Below are 18,669 nucleotides of genomic sequence, written 5' to 3' on the forward strand. Positions count from 1 at the left end.
ATTTCTCTTGTCACTGGTCAGTACGAGAATGAAAATGTAATCCGGTGTGTGCAGAGGGAACAGAGAGGTCAGATGGAAGGGCTCTTCACCATTAAAAAGGACATCTACAAAACAGCAACTCCTCTCCTGTTGTTATATGTTACACAACCCCCTCGTGACATCACAATGATAGCCACCACTTTGTGACAGGTGTGTGGGGGTGGGGTGGGGGGACCAGAACTGATCGCATTGCTTTGCCATGCCGACCAGCCCCAACAGTGCCCTCGCTCCCGTTTCTCACTAAGAAAATCATCCCCTTACGGTTGAAGTACTTCTGTGTTGCTTTATCTCCTTATAGGTGATGTTATCTCCGGATGCTAATTCTACGAGTACACTTTGATTTCTCTTCCATAAGAGGTATTTTTAGATAGATTATGAAAAGCCAGTAGCTTCAAATGTACTGACCTGCAGAATTTCAATGTGCAACAGATACAACTTTTGTTTCCTTTGAAGTGGAGTAAAACGTACATTGAAGCTGTATTAATTACATCTGCAAAGTTGTGTGTCTATTAATACTACCAAACTTCAGAAGTATTTGTCTGTCTGTACTGTAATTCTGGGCCTGTTAAACTGTAAGTCCCTAATCTGTCTCCATAGACTTTTGTGACCCTCACTCTACCGTCTGACTCTGAGGATTTCATTTCTGCTAAGAATATCATGCAAGCAGAACATGTATTCTTATTGTTTTGTATCTGGCTCATTTCATTGAGTCTACCAATATCCAGAGTCATCTACCTTGGAACATGTGTCAGAATTTCCTTCCACTTTAAGGCCAAGTAGTATGACATTAACAGACCACACTTTACTGTCCTCTTGTCACTGAGGGACATTTGGGTATTTCCCACCTGTGGTAGTTTGAACGAGAATGGCTCCCATAGGCTCATATGTCTGAAGACATATTCCTCAGTTAATGGGACTCTTTAGGGAAGATCAGGGGGTGTGGTTCCACTGGCATTCATGTATGTATGTATATGTATATATATATATACATATATATATGTATATATATATATATTTGTGTGTCTCTGTCTCTCTCTTCTGCCTCTCTCTCTCTCTCTCTCTCTCTCTCTCTCTCTCTTGGTCTCTCTCTCCCTCTCCCTCCCTCCCCCCTCTCTCCCTCTCCCTCCCTTCCCCACCCCCTGCTTTGTGTTTATAGAAAAAGATGTAAGCTCTTGGCTATTACTCCAGTGCAATGCCTGTCTGCTGTCACCCTCCTCACCATGATGGTCATGGAATCGCTTGCTAAAATGTAAACCCCAAGCAAATGCTTCCTTCTGTAAGTTGCCTTGGTCTGTCTTTTTCATGAAGTCCGGCAGTGTTGAGCTTCTCGTATGCTCTTTGTCCATTTGTGTCTGCGCTCTGAGAAACTGGCTGTTCGGAACCATTTCCTGGTGTGTTGTTCGCTGGCTTTTGCTTCCGCTGAGGTTTAGTTCCTTGTCCTACATTCCTGTGTTTCATCTCTTAGCAGATAATAATTTCTACAGGTTTTCCCCCATCCTATGATGTCTTTTTACTCTGTCGATAGTGTTCTTTGGCACTGGCATTACTTTCTCTATTAATTTTTTTAATTTCTGTGTATGTTCGTATGTCTGCACGTGTGTGTGCAGCACATGTATGTGGATGCCTGTGAAGGTCAGAAATAGCTGCAGGACTCCCTAGAGCTGGAGTCACTAACGATTGAGACATGGCTGGTGTGAGTGCTGGGAACTGAACTCCAGTCTGCATTCTTTACCTCTGAATCATCTTTCCAGCCTCAGCAACAACAGCTTTTTAAAGAAGGGTTTTCAAAAGTAAGTAAGCCATCAGCTCTTCCAAATGCTCCGAAGTCTACCTCTGAGCCAGCAAGTCCAGCCTGTGCGCATCCCATACGTGCTGGCTCACTGAACCACTCACCGTGCATGGGTTCAGCACATAGGTGAAGAACTCCTCTCATGGCTCTGCAAGGCTCCCCTGGGCGATTTTTCCAAAGTGTGTGTTGCCACTGATTTAAGGAACATAGAAAATAAAAACCGACCCAACAAAAACAGGCAGGTAAATCAGCGAAACAGAACCGAGGTCTCAGAAATAAACATGCATAGCCACGGCCACCTAATTGTCAACGAAGTATCAAAATCATACGTTGGAAAAAAGAAAACCTCTTCCATAAACAGGGCTGGGAACCTGGATATCCATATGTAAATGGAGGAAGTTGGGTCCCAAGCTCTCACACTGCAGAAAAGTCCATTTAAAACAGATCAAGAACCCTTCAGGTAAGTTCCGAAGCTCTGAGGAGGAGTGTACATTAGGGGGCCACAATATGAAGACTCCTCGAAATGTCAGCAGAAGTGCCATATGAGGTAGTTATTTGACTCCTGGGAATATATCTGAAGGAATGTAAGTCACGTGACCGCGGAGAGACCTCACATCCATGTTTATTACTGGCTGGCAGCTCTCAAAGAAAAGGAATGCAGCCAGGCTAGATGTCCTGCAACACATGACAGTTAAGATGATGTGGTATGTGTCTGTGAAGGAAGTTTTCACTCATCTGTACAGGCATAATGGTGTCATTTGCAGGAAAATGAGTGGAACGAGGGATCATTATGTGAAACAAGTTAAGCCAGACTCAGAAAGACAAATGTCACATTTTCTCTCATATGGAGACTCTAGATTTAAATGGAAGTGTGTATAAGGTCTACAAGACAGTTTAGTTAAGAAAGGGCTTGCTGCAGAAGCATGGGACCCTGAGTTGAGTTGGATCCCAAGAAACCTCTGCTAAGAAAAAAGAAAAGAAAAGAAAAAAATGAGGCTAGCACTACATGTTCATATTCCCAGTGCTGATGAGGAAGAGTGACAGATCTGTGTGACTCTCTAGTGACCCAGGAAAACTTGATCTGAAAGTTCTAGGCCTATTAAAGACCCTCAGTATAAAAACAAAATGAATGGCACCTAAAACCCATGTTTGGTTGTTGGCCTCAACATTTAAAGCCACACACACACACACACACACACACACACACACACACACACCTCCCAAAACACACATATATACCCCAAAGGAAGCTGGGAGAGAAAAGTAGAACTAGGGGAGGAACTGAAAGGGAGAGGACAGGGTGGACTTAAGAAACATGCATGCATGAATTCTACAGCAATAAGAACAACCTTGTGGCACTAGTTCCTGGGTTCAGACTATGTGTGCTGCTCACAATGTCACTAAAAACAGTTTAGTGTGCTAGCATATATGAACGTCTCATCATGGACATGTGGTTCTCCTTTACCTGCCGATCGTGGGGTAGTGTACACCATTTACCTGTGCACCATGGCTTCTCACCAGAGCTGCTAGAAAGCCTCGGCACACACTTGTGGGCAATTTCAGGAAGGCAGACTGGGCATTCTGACGTACTTCTAATCTTGCAGGCTCAGTTCCAAACCATCGTAATTTTCCTATCTCCTATTTCCTTTGCCTCAATGAAAATCAATTTGCACCGATCTGGTAGAACAAACCTGAGGTCTCATCCACTCAGGAGGCTGAGGTAAAGGAGTCAAGAGTCTAAGGCCAGCCTGGGATAGGGAGGAAAGTCCTTTCTTAAATAAAGAAAGAAATAAACCTGAAGAAATAAACAAGTTACTTCTTGGCTTTGTTATATATACTGCTTTGCTCTGCCTTAAAGCCTTTTACGAAGCAGTGAAACAAAATATAGGAATAACAAAATACCACTTTATATTATCCTTTTGGAGTACCCAATGCAAAATGAAATGTGGTTTCTTGCCCAAAAGCTGTTAAAAATTTCAGGATGGCAATGACTATATATTACAGCAACATTGGGCCTTTCTGACTTGAGGCTGATCTCACAGCCGGGAAACATCTTGCCAACTCTAGTCCTCAAAGAAGTTGGGAAAGTAGAAGTGTGTCTTTTCGTCTCTGAAGGACCATCAAGAATGAAAGAAACTCTTTAAGTGCTGTAGATGCTTATATTAGAACAGAGGCAGAGGGATAGGACAATTACACCTGACTTAGGGAATTGCTTCTGTCTAAATAGGGTGTTTTGTTTGTTTTTACTGTCTAGACAATCATTTTCTTGGTTTATCTTCTGGTTATCTTAACTTTTTTTTGAGAACTTCATATAAGTATATATTATATTTGCAACATTTCTGCCAACCCTCTTCCTCTCTAACTCCTCCCATATCTCCATCCCTTCTCAAATGTACAACCTTTTTATTATTTTTACACACCACACACACACACACACACACACACACACACACACACACACACACACGTGCACGCATTACTTTAGTGTTGCTTATATTCATACATATTTAGAACTGACTACTTGGGATCGGGTAATGTATCAGAGTCTCAGAGCCTGTACCTGGAGAAGACCTATCCTCCATGTCTTAGCAGCCTTTACACTGCTACTCTTTTCCCCAGAGTTTTACATGATGCTCTTACGTGACAGGCACTGAAGATTCTTACTTACCAGTGGGGTGATAAGTGGATACACACAGGAAGCTATGGCTGAATGTGGACTGTCCCCTCTAAAACCCATGCTGGAATCTGGTCTCCAGTGCAGGAGTCATGAAGTGTAGTGTCATGTGTAGTCAGTGTAGTGTCGTGAAGCAGAGAGCTTTGTAGATCGTTCTGTGGATTCCTGTCACTCTTACAGGGCTGTGGCTATCTTTCTAAACTGGGTGAGCACTAGCTGTCATGAGCTGACATTAAACCTTTATCTCATTGCAATTGCCGATCTGGTACTCTCCAGCCAGAATAAACCACTTTTTTTTTTTTTTTTTTTTTGCTAACTTGCGAGTATTCTACTATAGTATCGGGCTAAGCTATATGGACCAGCTTTATAAAGAGAAAAATAAAGTACTAAAAGTAGTTTGGAGTTTGTCGCTGCTATTGTTTAATTTATGTGAAGGCAGCTTACCAGCAGAACTTAATCTGAGAACCCCTGTTCACAGCCGGCAGACACTGTGACCCCTCTTTTTGCAGGTGCTGTTTTAGGGGGTTGAGGTTAGAGTCCCACTCTGCCTGGTCTTCATCCTCAGAGAGTCAAGCTCTGAGGAATTATTGAGTGCCAGGTTGGGGGGTCTTAGACCTGTGTCAGATTATATCCTATAGTTTGACACGCAGGGCGATGATACCCCTCACACCACTGAGTCACATCCTGAGTGGACAAGATGGCCTCCCATGAGGAGGATGCCTCAGGCTGGCATTCATCTTCATTCCACTAATTTTCATGCTAGAAAAATCCACAGCATGGGTAGAGGTATCACCAAAGGATGCAGAGAGATGGCAGCCACTAGAAGTCTGATGGCGATTTGTTCTTTCTTTTCCTTCTGGTTTCAAGGTGTCACCTCTTCACGACATCTCCCTTGTTTGGGTTTTGACTTGAGAATATATGGCCTTAACTTAGAAGGAATCAAAAGACAGACAGTTTTCCCAGTAAAAAGGTGACTCAGAAAATCTGATCTGGGATATGCAGTGGTTTGAATATGCTTGGCCCAGGGAGTGGCACTACTAGAAGCTGTGGCCTGGTTGGAGGAAGTGTGTCACTGTGGGGGTGGGCTTTGAGACACTCCCCCTAGCCATGTGAGAGCCACTTTTCTCCTGTTTGATTTCAGATGAAGAAATAGAATTCTCAGCTCCTCTAGCTCCATGACTGTCTGGATACTGCCATGTTCCTGCCTTGATGATAATGGACTGAACCTCTGAACCCGTAAGCCAGCCCCAATTAAATGCTGTCCTTAAAAGAATTGCCTTGGTCATGGTGTCTGTTCACAGCAATAGGAAGCCTAACTAGGCCAGCATCCATAAAGATGAACTGCAGAGTAGAGTAGACAGTCCACACAGAGGTAATTAGGGCTGGAATTGGCCAGGTAGTGATGGCGCGATTGCGACAGTAACAGTACATTCTCTCCATTTGCCTTGCTTTTCACAACACTGTCCCATTTGCTCCCCCAATAATCCTCTTTGGGAAGCACCACACTGCAGACTTACAAACTGATTCTCACAAAGCGTGGATGAAAAATTGGTGAGGGCAGCCTGGTCACTGCTGAGCAAGGTGGCTGCTTCTCTACCATCTGACCTCCTTCAGAGCTGTTGGCGAACTTCCAAACCAGGAGGTGCCTAGGATCCATCCCAAATAGTCTCAGAAAGTTAGCCTCAGTGATGCCCAGCAAGGACGATTGCAAAGCTAACTAGAGAATTTTAGTTTACACCTAGGATATGTGCTTCTAGGCTGCAGCTTGGCTTGATGAGAAAGAAGGCCAGGGTCTGGAGACCAGAGATAATACACAGGCAGAATTGACAAAATCTCGGCTGGAGAGATGGCTCAGTCAGTCAAGTGCTTGCCTTGCAAGGCTAAGAACCTGATTCCGACTTCCAGCATCCAAGCAGGTGGTGGTAGCTGTTGTTTTGTTGTTGTTTTAAAATAGCCACATGTAGTGCGCCACGTTTGTGATCTCCAGCACTGGGGTGGGGGGTGGGAAGGAGGTGAAGAGAGGTGGATGGATCCCTGGAGCTAACTGGCCAGCCAACTTAACTTATATGACAAGTTCCAGGCCAATGAGAAACCCTGCTCAAAGATAAAGTGAGCAGTACCCAAGGAATAGCAAATCAAGTGAGCTCAAGTGCAGGAAACCACATGCCATCTTCCTTATTTATTTACTAGTAGTGTGTCACTGAATGGAGACCTACTAAAAGGTGGGGAGGAGTAGGTCCTGCCTTTCTGAGGAGAATAGCACTGAAGAGTTCTGTGGTATGTTTAAAGCCGCCTGACTTAGTAAGCATTTACAGAACACACTTCTTGCCACTGTGCCAACCTGCCGTTAATTCCTCAAGGACTGAAGAAAGGCAAGTAAACAGATGTCACCGTTGCACAATGCAGCAAGTAACAAAAGAGAAGAGAGACAGAAGCCGCTCAGCCCGGAGGCAGGAAGGTCATCTTGGGAATGTCTCCACATTGTTTCTCCAGGTCTTGTGTTAGCCTTGCTTCTGTGGCACGGCCGGTTTTGTATAGCTGTTTGGACTGCTGGGGCGCACCCTGGACTTGTAATGTGTTCCGAACACATTAGCTGTGCAATCCACACTCCACATGTGTAACCTCACAGACCACCCAGGAAGTCCGCCTGAAACACCTGGACTCTGATTTTGAGATGATTATGCTAGGAATGCTGTGCTCATGTAGGTTGTTATTAACCATTTCTTCTCCTATAGAAACATAAAGGTTTAATTATGGAAAACAAAGAATTTTGATAGTTATTTAACATCATCCCTTGACATCCACCAATAACCTCTGCATTATATGTGTTAGAATATTTGATTTAAAAGTGATAATTAAGTTGTGGACTTAAGTTTCATAAAACATCTATCAATGAATTTTTACTTGGAATTAGTTTAGAATTTCCAACAATTTCTGAGCTGGCCCCAAATATGTTTCTGCCATTCTGCCCTACACGTTTATGTGATGTAGTGTACTTAGCACTGACAATTATAAAATCAAAATATCGATTGACTCGGGAAAACATGAAGAGATTCTATGGCCCAAAGCCAAGAGGAATTATGTAAAACATAAATAAGCATGTCTCATTAGTATGCAAATTTGCTTTCGTACTTAATAAATGGTAAGATCACATGTATAGCAAAGAATCATTTTAAAATAAATTCCTTTGTGATTTATTATCAGTAAATATTTGATTTGTACAACAAGATTTCTATGCCTGGGGGACAGGAAAAAGCTGATGAAGCTAACAGGGGTGGTGAATGGCCAAAGCTTGAGCAGTTAGCCTGAGAGTCTGGAGAAGTAGAGCGAACACGGAAGGTGGGCATGCCTGGGGTAGGCAGGTGAGAAAGGACTGTGAGAACCGGCACAGGAAACCCTAACTTCAAAGACAGGGGACACACTGTTGTTTCTACCTGTACTATTATGGAGCAACCCACATCTGCTTTGGAAAGGCAGGGCAAATAAATGTTGAACATATACGTCATACTTATTAATCATAAATTAGTCCTTTGAATTGCATTTAATACCGTTAAACATTTGGAGTCATGTAAGGGCAAACAGCACAGAGGAATCAGTCTGTGTGACTCTGGCTAAGAGCTGTCTTTAAGGTGGACCCCACCCCCACCCCCAGAATACATGAAAACCCATGATGTTCATGGCAAGAAACTAGGATCCCCCACCCAAGAGAGAGGGGATGACCTGACAGCTGCAAGCTGCAAACTGCAACCTGTCCTCAGTGGGTTCTGCCCAGGGCTCCAACTGCATGTGTAGCAGAGAACAGCCTTGTTGGGGCACCAGGGGAAGGGGAAGCCCTTGGTCCTGCCAAGGTTGGACCCCGCCCCAATGCAGGGGAATATGAGGGGGGCAATTAGGGGGATGTATAGGGGGAATACTCGTATGGGGGAGGGGAGGGAATGGGGGCTTATGGACAGGAAACCGGGAAGGGAAATAACGTTTAAAATGTAAGTAAAGAAATATATCTAATAAAAAAATTTTTTTAAAAAAAAAGCAACAAGGGATTTTCAAAGCATTATGGAGGGCATGTGCTCCCAAGCTTCCTAAGGACTGGTCTTGCTTTCTGTTCTGCTTTCTTCACTGTTGTATAGCCTTTCTCCTCCCTGCCCTCATCTTCTTGGTCAACTGAGATCAGCAGAAGAGAGTGGCACAATGGGGTATCTGCTGAGTGTTATCAGATTCTGCCTCTGTCCTTCAGTCTCTCTGTGTCCTTGGGTAAAACTGTCTGTTCCAAACAGATCCAGAAAAGCCAATGTGTGCCTTGGAACTAACCCTGGGGCTTACCTGATTCCTGGTTTTATGCCTCTGGTACCCTCCTCAAAGTGGAAACTCAGAATGTTTAATGATTGCATCTTAACACGCCAAATACAGAGGCGATTGCCGGCAGCAAACCACTGAACTGAAAATGGGACCCCCCATTGGAGGAATCAGAGAAAGGACTGAAAGAGCTGAAGGGGCTTTCGATCCCATAAGAACAACAATGCCAACCAACCAGAGCTTCCAGGGACTAAGCCACTACCCAAAGACTATACATGGACTGACCCTGAGCTCCAACTGCATAGGTAGCAATGAATAGCCTTGTTGGGACACCAGTGGAAGGGAAGCCCTTGGTCCTGCCAAGGCTGGACCCCCAGTGTAGGGAATTGTTGGGAGGGGCAATAATAGGGGGGTGGATGGGGAGGGGAGCACCCATCTAGAAGGGAAGGGGGGAGGGGAGGGGACTGATGGCAGGAAACCGGGAGAGGGAATAACATTTGAAATGTAAATAAGAAATACCAAATTTAATAAAAATGCATGTTAAAGTAAGGGCCAGGGCTGGGGCAGAGATGTTTCTACAAGCAAGAGGACCAGAGTGAAGATAGACTCAGACACAGCAATGGAGAACTTCTGCTGTGAGTCAAAGTTGTACAAAGAAGTGTGATGAGGGTTTAAAAAGAGAGATGACAGACAGGCAGGGGGACAGACAGTAGGAATGTTTCCAATAGGAGATGGTGGCATTGGAGTTTTAGAAAAATGAAAAAAAAAAAAAAACACAAGTATCTGCAGAAAAGGAGGGACCTTTCAGAGGAGAGAACACAGAGATGGAAGAATGAAGGTCACACTAGCACTAGGGACATCCATACCCCATAGCTAAACTGCAGTAAGATACTTCAGTGGGGATTGGGACAGGAAACATGAGTGGCTTGCAGTATTAGAACACACGGAGTCCTTCCTGCTTCAAATGCAAACCCTGGAAGATGCCTTTACCTCATGTGAAACTTGAACTGCTGCTCTTTCTTTGTAGAAATCCATATCCCCAGACTCCACATATATGCCAGATAGGACAGCCATCTGTAATGCCATTTTTGGAAGGAAAAGCCTCAGAAGCTAGCTAGTCAGATGGGCTATATAAGAGGATATGAGTTTAATTGAGAGACTATTACCCCAAGGTAAAACAAGACAATGGAGTGATGAAGAGTCTCAAAATCAAGATGGGTCTCCAAATCACACCCACACATGCCACCAATATGAACAAACATGTATAACACACACAAGAAGAAGAAGGAGGAGGAGGAGGAAGAGGAAGAGGAGGAGGAAGAAGAGGAGGAGGAGGAGGAAGAAGAGGAGGAGGAGGAGGAAGAGGAGGAGGAGGAGGAGGAAGAGGAGGGGGAGGAAGAGGAGGAAGAGGAAGAGGAGGAAGAGGAAGGGAAGGAGGAGGAAGAGGGGGGAGGAAAAGGAGGGGGGAAGAGGAAGAAGAGGAAGAGGAAGAGGAAGAGGAGGGGGAGGAAGAGGAAGAGCAAGAACAAAAACAAGAACAAACAGAAAACAATGTAGTAAGGTAAGAGATAGGACTACCTCCCAAGTGTTCCAGCAGTGAGAGAACAATAAAGAGCTTCTGAGGCTGGCGAACACCTGTGAGGTACGTGTATGAGGAAAGAGACACTATGGAGTCTAGGCATAGTTGACTAGTTGAGTCTAGTGAATATTTGTAAAAATATTTATATAAATAAATGGCATATATGGAGATACATACACATCTGTCCAATGGATACTCATCTCTCCAATACGTATATACATACATATTATATTTATTTTATTATATTGTATTATTATTTTATATTCATGTATGTACATATATGAAGGGAAAGAAATATGTATGTATACAACCATATACATACATACATATGCAATTTAATTGGAGTTACCCTTCACAGCAGGTAATACCCCTCCCAGAAGCTATAAATTATCAAATAAAAAGCCCAGTGCCAAATGTGGGATGCCCTACTTTAAGTTCTTAGTCATAGATTTTCTAGAGACTTTTAAAATACAGGCTACTGCCACTGCTTTTGGTAAAATCCTATTACTGAAGACACTACACATTTTGATCACAGGTCATAGAGACGTCAAGTTGGTATTGACCAGGAATCTTCCCCTCTTATAGCTAACTTTCATATCAATGGAGTGTGCTAAATAGGCTGGCTGCTGGAGAAAATAAAAATGCCAACAATGATCTTACCCAGTTATGAACTCTATGAACTGCAATAATGACCAGAGTGGCATGCCCATGGTGCAATAGTGGCACAAGTGTTATTGGGGGTAACCAAAAACTTTCTGATTGGATACAAGCCCTGCTCCACAGGAAGAAACTCATTCCTTGTGCTTTAAGTACTGTCAAGAACTCATGTAGGGCCATATAGGTCACAGTATAAACTTATTACTGCTGTTCTGCTAAATTTACAAACTTCCCTGCAAGTCCTCTATAGCCATAGATGGGTGCAGCTCACGGGTCTCATTGGAGAAGTTTTGTGTGTGGTGGATAGGGTTAACATAGAAGCAGGCGCACAATGGAACCCAGTGCAGAGAATGAGCACCAACAGAGTGCCCAGACAAGTACAACACCTCCTCAATGGCTCACCATGGAAGAAGGGTGGAAGAGTCGTGAGAGGCAGAGGTTTGGGAAGACCTGAGCAAAACAGCGTCTTCTGGACATAACAGGGCCATCGCTTTCATAAACTCACAGGAGCTGTGGTTACACAAGGCAAGTCAGTCAACATTCCAGCACAGTGCAGTGAGGTGCTCCAGAGCCCCCATGCCTCCAGAGTTATTAGTAGTTGATGGTTCAGGGAAAAGGAAAGACTGTTTTCCTTAAGGGATAACCTCTGGTAGGTCAAGCAGGTCCCTGCGCAGGCCCATACTCAGGAGTGCAATCAGCACAAATTAGGCTCCATAGATTTTAGAAAAAGAAAAAGGACTCCAAACTGGGAGAAAATGGGAAGATAAAACATGGATTTGGGAGGAGTTAGGAGAAAGCAGGATGAATATAATCAAAAGATATTGTATAAAATCCTCAAAGAATTAATAGAAATATATTTTTATAAAGAAGATCCTCCAAATAATAAAATTATGGATTTCTAATTGAATAGAGAAACTACGTTAGAAGAAAAGTATTCAAAATAGATCGTGCCTTCAGTGTTAATTTATTTTATGAGCACATATGTTTTACCTGCATTCATATCTCTGTACCATGTGTATTTCTGGTGCCCAGGGAGGCCAGAAGAGAGCATTGGATACTCCGAAACTGGAGTTACAGATGATTGTGAGCCATCGGGTGCTAGAAATCAAGCCCTGTCCTTGGGAGAGCAGCTAGGGCTCTTAGCTGCTGAGTTATTTCTCTGGTTCTATGCCTCAAGTTTTAAATGAAGAAAAACAATGGATATAATACAAATGCAGAGAAATGGAAAAGCACGCAACTGCTCTTACAGAAAGACGTAACATAGGTCAGCATATGGCTGGCAAGATGGCTCCGTGGGTAAGGACACTTGCCAGCAAGCTTGATGACCTGAGTTTGATCCATAGACCGACATGGTGGGAGAGAGAGACTCTTACAACTGCATCTTCACCTCCACACACATGTGGAAATAGAATATCCACACCTTCACACAACGAATACATAAAAGTGAAATGAAATCTTCTTACAAGTTTGCAGCATAGATTTGTCTACACTGCACAACGCTTGACACCTTGATAATAAGTCTCAGAGCCTGACAATTTTCTTGAGTTGTAATTTTTTTCATTGAAACTGAGAATCATAAACTCTAACAGAGCAATAACAAAAAATAATATATTGAAAAAATATGAAAGAACTATTTCCTTAAAAGTCTCCAGAATGTGTCTTTTCCTGAGAGGTGTGTTTAATCAATTTCTCCAGGAGTGAAGTGTGCCTTCCCTATAAGCTGCTCAGGGATACGAGAGGCAGACGCACTCTGGTAGCTCGCACACCTTCCTCTCACTTTCTGTTGGCCCTTTCATCGTTCATTGGCCATCCCACCATCTCTCCAACTTGCTGCTTCGCCAAACCCACTGAGAAAGAGTTCCTGCTCTGCGCTTATAGAGGACCAAACAGGAATAAGTTTTCTCTCTTCTGAATCTGGCTTCAGTACTAAATATGTCTTAGGTGGGTGGCCCGTACCCTTAACTTAACAAAGACAAGCTGACCATCTTGCCTTTGAGTATGTGCTTTAATTTTAACACATTTCCTTAGTTTGTTTCAAAGCCTAGTCATTCATTGTCTCTCTAACTTCCCTAGCAGTGCCAACCAGCATCTTGGCTCTGACTCTTCCCGTTGCCTTCATGAACTGCTGGTCCTTACTGCTCTTCCGAACATGAAGATGAATTCCCGGGAAGGCAGTCAGAGCTCAGAGCAGGGGGAGAACTGCGTACACTCGGCACATTCAGTGGAAATGTGGACGGCCTAGAAATCCAAGACGTTGCAGAGTGGTGCCTCAGTAGTTCAAAGGCAGAGCTAGGGAAGGAAAATCCTGTCCTCATGCCTATCAACTGTGTCTCTTACTTGAGTACCTCAAACCTTTGAATCCTTACCACAAGCGAAGGTCATAGTTCTGCAGGGTTGCCACAGTAAACTCATGGTGAAGTCTTTCTTGTTTTAACCCCTCAATGCCTGGGAACATGACGATATCCCATCCTCTACTGGTATATACTATATATAATTATAATATACTATAATATATTAAAGGTAAACCATGTAGTTTTTAAAAGGTAATGACTCCTGAGGTTGACCTCTGGCCTCCAGTTGTATTCACTCATATGTACACATACATGTTCATGTGTATACTCAGGATGCTGTTTGACAGAAAGTATAGTTAGGTCTGTGTTCCTCTGAGCCCAGCACCTCAACTGAGCTACACAACTAGTAACACTATATAAATGTTGTTTCAAACTAAATAGAATCAAATTTCATCTAGCTAAAATAAAAAGACAAGAAACAACAGAGGAAAAACGTTTCTAATTCTGCCTGGGAAAATTAGGAAAAGACAAAACAAAAACAACACTGAGTGTGTTCTGAGTAGTTATGCAAACCCTCTTAAAAATTCAATTTAATTGCATGGGAAAAAACATGCACTTAATTTTAATAATCCTTACTTTTTTTAATGCAGCTTTTTAATCTTTGAAGCCTTCCAGGCACTAAATAATTGAATTTTCTAGATTGTATTCTTCAAAAATCAACCACATTGATTTAATGTTCCCATCAGAGTAGTTAAATGAAAATATCAACAAAACAGGAAGCAGGAAGCTCAGAACTGCTGCCGTATTGCTCAGATGATATGTCCTTTAAGATGAGTACAGGGAGGGTCAGATAGTGTTGCTTCTGTCTCTGGTAAAAGAAAACCCACTGTGTCAGTGTAGACATTAACATAGTCTCGCCAGGTATCCAAGGCAGAGAACACTCCACTCTCTCATCTTCGGCATGAAAAATCATTTTGAAGCTTGAGACACAGGCAGGGTGGGACAAGCCTGTATTCACAGCTACTTCAGTGGCTAAAGAAAGGAGAATCTTGAATTGAAGGCCTGCCTGAACTATAGAACATAAAGCCTATCTGTGTAATTTATGAGACCCTGTCTCAAAATTAAAAATATAAAAGGTTTGGAGATAAAGCTCAATAGTAGAAGGCTTACCTACCGAGGCACTTGCAAGGCTCCATGACAAGTCCAGGTTCAATCTCCATCAGCACCACCACCACTGATGATGATGAGGAGGAGGAGGAGGGGTGGGGGGCGGAGGACAATGACAAAAACCTTATAAAGCTCAATTGGCCATTCTGTCCTACTTACCGAACTCTCAGTGACCATCATTGTGGCTTTGATAAAGTACCCTGAAATCAGTTTAAGTGAGAAAGAGTTTATTCTGGTTCACAGCTCAAGGATACAGTCCATCATGACAGAAAAGTTAAGGCAGCAGGATCTTGAAGTAGCTGGTTACATTGCATTCACAATCATGAACAAGGAGCAATGAATACTTGCTGCTTTGAGTTCTCTACTTCTACCTCTACCTTAAGGATCCCATAACCTGGCCAGGGAATGGTGCCACCCACAGTGGTCATGTTTTCCAACATCAATTAATGAAATCAAGATAACCTCCTAGATCCATGCCTGGGTGATTCTAGGTCATACCTAGAAGACAATTAGCACTAACCTTCATAACTGTTTATGGTATTATTAATTGGTAAACTAAAGAACTTCAGGGAATAGTTTCTGTCTCTGAAAGGCATGTGTAATCAGACACTGCCAACAAAGGATTTGAGCACAGCCCCCTGTGTCAAGAGCCCTCTGATAAAACTCTCTGAAGTTCATCTCTAGCTTCTTCAAGAAGGACTACACATTGGAAAGAATAAGTTGTGTGTGAGAGATTGAAGGAGGGAGGGAAGGAGAGAGAGAGAAAGAGAGAGAAAGAGAGGGAGAGGGAGAGGTGTGTGTGTGTGTGTGTGTGTGTGTGTGTGTGTGTGTGTGTGTGTGTTACAGATGGGCAATACAATGGTTTCCTCTCATTCTCAGAAGTGAGAGACCACTGTATGATCCACTCCCAGAGACTGGAGGATGAAAGGAGTTTCCAGAAGTCAAAAAAGAAAGAAGGAAGCCCTGACCCTTCCCACCGTATCTTTAAAGCTGCAGCTGAGACCAGGGACAGAGAGGAAGCAGCACTGCCTCAAATGGAAGACAGTTCTGATCTGAACGAGAGAAAACATTATAGCTCCTGAAAGTGCTTGAAGCTTCCTTCCTAAGTAAGACTGCCTTTAAAACACACAGCCCTTAGAAGGGAGCAGAGTCTGTGCAGGGCACTCTACTGGGTCAAGAGACAGAGCTCCAACAAGGCCACGAAGGAAAAAGTAAATGACCCCATGTGTTGTTTGTACCAGTGAGATCATTCTACGTAATAAATAGCAATGGATCCTTAAAGTCCAGGCTTGTTTGTCCTTACATGGCCAAAGTAAATAGACTACTACATAAGTCTATTCTGTTATGGGCTGTAATGATTAAATTGACTTAACAGCATGCTAATCCAAATACCATGGAAAAATCAACTGTAATTGTTCCTGCAAACTCTAAATAACCACACGGACATTGACCAAATGGCCCTGTATGGCTACAGCATGAAACTTATCTCCCTATTTTCTCACGTAGTAACTCTCAGTAAAACTAAAGGATGAAATGGCGACCATGCTGTCATTAACATGACATTACAACGTGTTTGGATAATGAAAACCTGACAGACAGTCCATGAGTTGCTGTCGTTTTAAACAAACACTTCCAGTTTTCCACTGGGACACAGGCCAAGTGACTAACCCCAAAGATTATTAAGGACAAAGTTTAGCTGCAGAAATAACTTTCAGCCAGTCAACCCTTCAGAGGTCCCAAACTCCAACCCCTCTTTGAAAGAATTTATAGATTTATTTGCATATCTCTATATGTGGTTTGAACACGTACCTCTGTATGTTCCCATGTGTCATTACATGTATGTCTATGTGCATACCTGCACCCATGTGTGTCGAGGCCTGAGACTGACATCAGGTGCCTTCCTTGATCACTCTCCAGATTACATATTGAAATAAGGTGCTCTCTCTCTCTCTCTCTCTCTCTCTCTCTCTTCTGAAGCTTGCTGGTTCAGAAGCTGGATTAGTTCTGCACCAGACAGTCTGCTGTTGGCCTTGCCATCTCTGCTTTCTGTAGAGCTAGAGTCTGAAGTGCAGCCTCATGCATGACCCACGGAAGCATCTTCCCAGCCCACAGAAGTACTTTCTGTCACCATAAGCTGCTTTTATTTTGTGGGAAGGACCAGTAAGCCTGACCAAATTTAGAAAAATCAATGAGACAGGAGAATGCTAAATGAATTCTCCCATGCAACTTGGAATGTTTTGCAATTAGATGGTAATGACAGTGTTTACAATAGTCCAATATTCATTATTTGATTTTGCAGTCCCTACTCACTCCAGAATGCAATGGCAGCAACTGGTTTTGTAGAAGCAAGATTATCTATCTATTCATGAGGCTTCTGCCCATATGAATGAACTCTATTATGAGTAAACTGGAGATGAAATAGGGATTTTAATATGATTATAGGTCAGTGGTTTTTGAATTATTAATGTATGAAACATCCCAGAGGAAATTGCTGAATATATCGTCTGTGAAAGACACAATTAAATAAACAAAAAGCAATCTACAGGCTGGAACACACTTTGGTTCTCATGGAGTGCTCTAACATGTGTCCTCCAGCATCCAACTTAACAGGGCTAAGAGGACAACACCAAGGGAGGCAAGTAAATTAACTTCACTTCATAACCCAGAACCTGGAGGAGAATGGTATGTAGGAGAATGAACTTCAGGGATGACAACACTGCTTAAGGGCATAGAAGCACCATAGAAGGGGATCCATCACAGGAGGGGCTACAAAACAAGAGAGATGGGATAAATTAATTTGTGGTGTTAACCTATATCATAAAGGTCTCTTGGTGAATGAAAACAAAAACCCTGAGGTAGGAGACCATTTCAGTCTAAATTAGGCAATGTTCCAAAAGCACGTGAGACTCTGGGAACCTCTGGGCATTTGCTTCTCTTTTACAGTACACGAGTCCCTTTGCCATGTTTACCAACCTCCTTACTTTCTTGACTCCTGGATGTATAGTTACTCCTATAGGCAACTAGCTTTTCACCCTGCGATGACCACCTGATAACAGCACATCAGACAAGACTACTGCCCTCAGTGTCACGGCACACACTGTAGAGAAACTTCCCACCCACAGCCTAGACAAGATGGATCACAAGACTCATAAGAAAGGAAGAAAGCAGGCTCACCCCTTCTCTGATCTTCCTAAACTGTGTGTTCAACAATTCCATTTATTCTCTCGTTGATGGCCCAAAGTGATCATGAAATTCCATAGGTTGAAAAGGTCAGTCCCAAAAGATTTCACTCATTCAAATGCCAGAGAAGCAGTGCACACAATAAAGAATGAAAATGTTGCAGGACAGAAGCCTCTGTTCCTGGGGCACTGGGATGGACAAGCTCCTCTGAATATGGTGGTCTATCTGCTCAGAAGCTCAGAGATTATAAAAGAGGTTTAACTATGCAGGCCTATTGTTAAATCATCGGCCATGGTGATTGAACTCAGTCTCCAGTCCTCTCACTGGCTTGGTATTCCTGGCTACCTGTGACCACCCTGTAGCTTACTAGTTTCTAGTCTGGAATGACTCCATCAGCAAAGTGCTCAGGCACAGTGGAAAGACATTTCTGACAATCAGCAAAAGACATCCCTACTGCCCTGTGGAAGGCCTGGATATTTTAGGATCTTTGTTCTAGGAACTGGGTGCAAAGACCAGATACATAGAGACTTTTAGCACAACCCCCCCCAAAAAAAAAACACCCTCCAAGATCAAATTATCCGAGCCATTCCCTGTTCCCCTCCATGAACTCCCACACACAGATATGATTTCAACTTTGTCCTATAAGTAAGAGACACTGCAAAGGATATACTCATGTTATCTTTGGCTACCCAGTAAGTGTTTTAGTTTATTGGAGACAATTGTCATACGTAACTTTAATTGTCAGCCTTGATTCACCTGAGAAAAAGTTTCGATTAAGGATTTTCCAGACCAGACTGGCTTGTGGACATGTGTACTGGGGATTGTCTTGGAGGTAGCTGCTGTAAGAGGGTCCAGGCCACTGTGGGTGGCATCATTCCCTAAGCAGGCTGTCCAAAACTAGATGAAGAAGCTACCTAAAAATGAACCTGTGAAGGAGCCTTCTTCCATGGTTCCTGCTAGACTTCTGAGGCTGTGAGTGAGCTCCTGGGTTGAAGGTGAT

At 43.1% G+C, this 18,669-nt stretch overlaps 1 long non-coding RNA gene across 1 annotated transcript; it reads left to right on the forward strand.

Annotated features, from left to right (window-relative positions):
• The first annotated feature begins 257 nt into the window (after nucleotides 1-257).
• LOC134481471 (uncharacterized) lies at nucleotides 258-5,772 on the forward strand. Its single transcript, XR_010056960.1, has 2 exons — nucleotides 258-396; nucleotides 5,644-5,772. It is a non-coding gene; the product is annotated as an uncharacterized LOC134481471 (long non-coding RNA).
• The last annotated feature ends 12,897 nt before the right edge of the window (nucleotides 5,773-18,669 follow it).

The sequence above is a fragment of the Rattus norvegicus genome, chromosome 13, assembly GCF_036323735.1.
Source record: "Rattus norvegicus strain BN/NHsdMcwi chromosome 13, GRCr8, whole genome shotgun sequence".
NCBI lineage: Eukaryota > Metazoa > Chordata > Mammalia > Rodentia > Muridae > Rattus > Rattus norvegicus.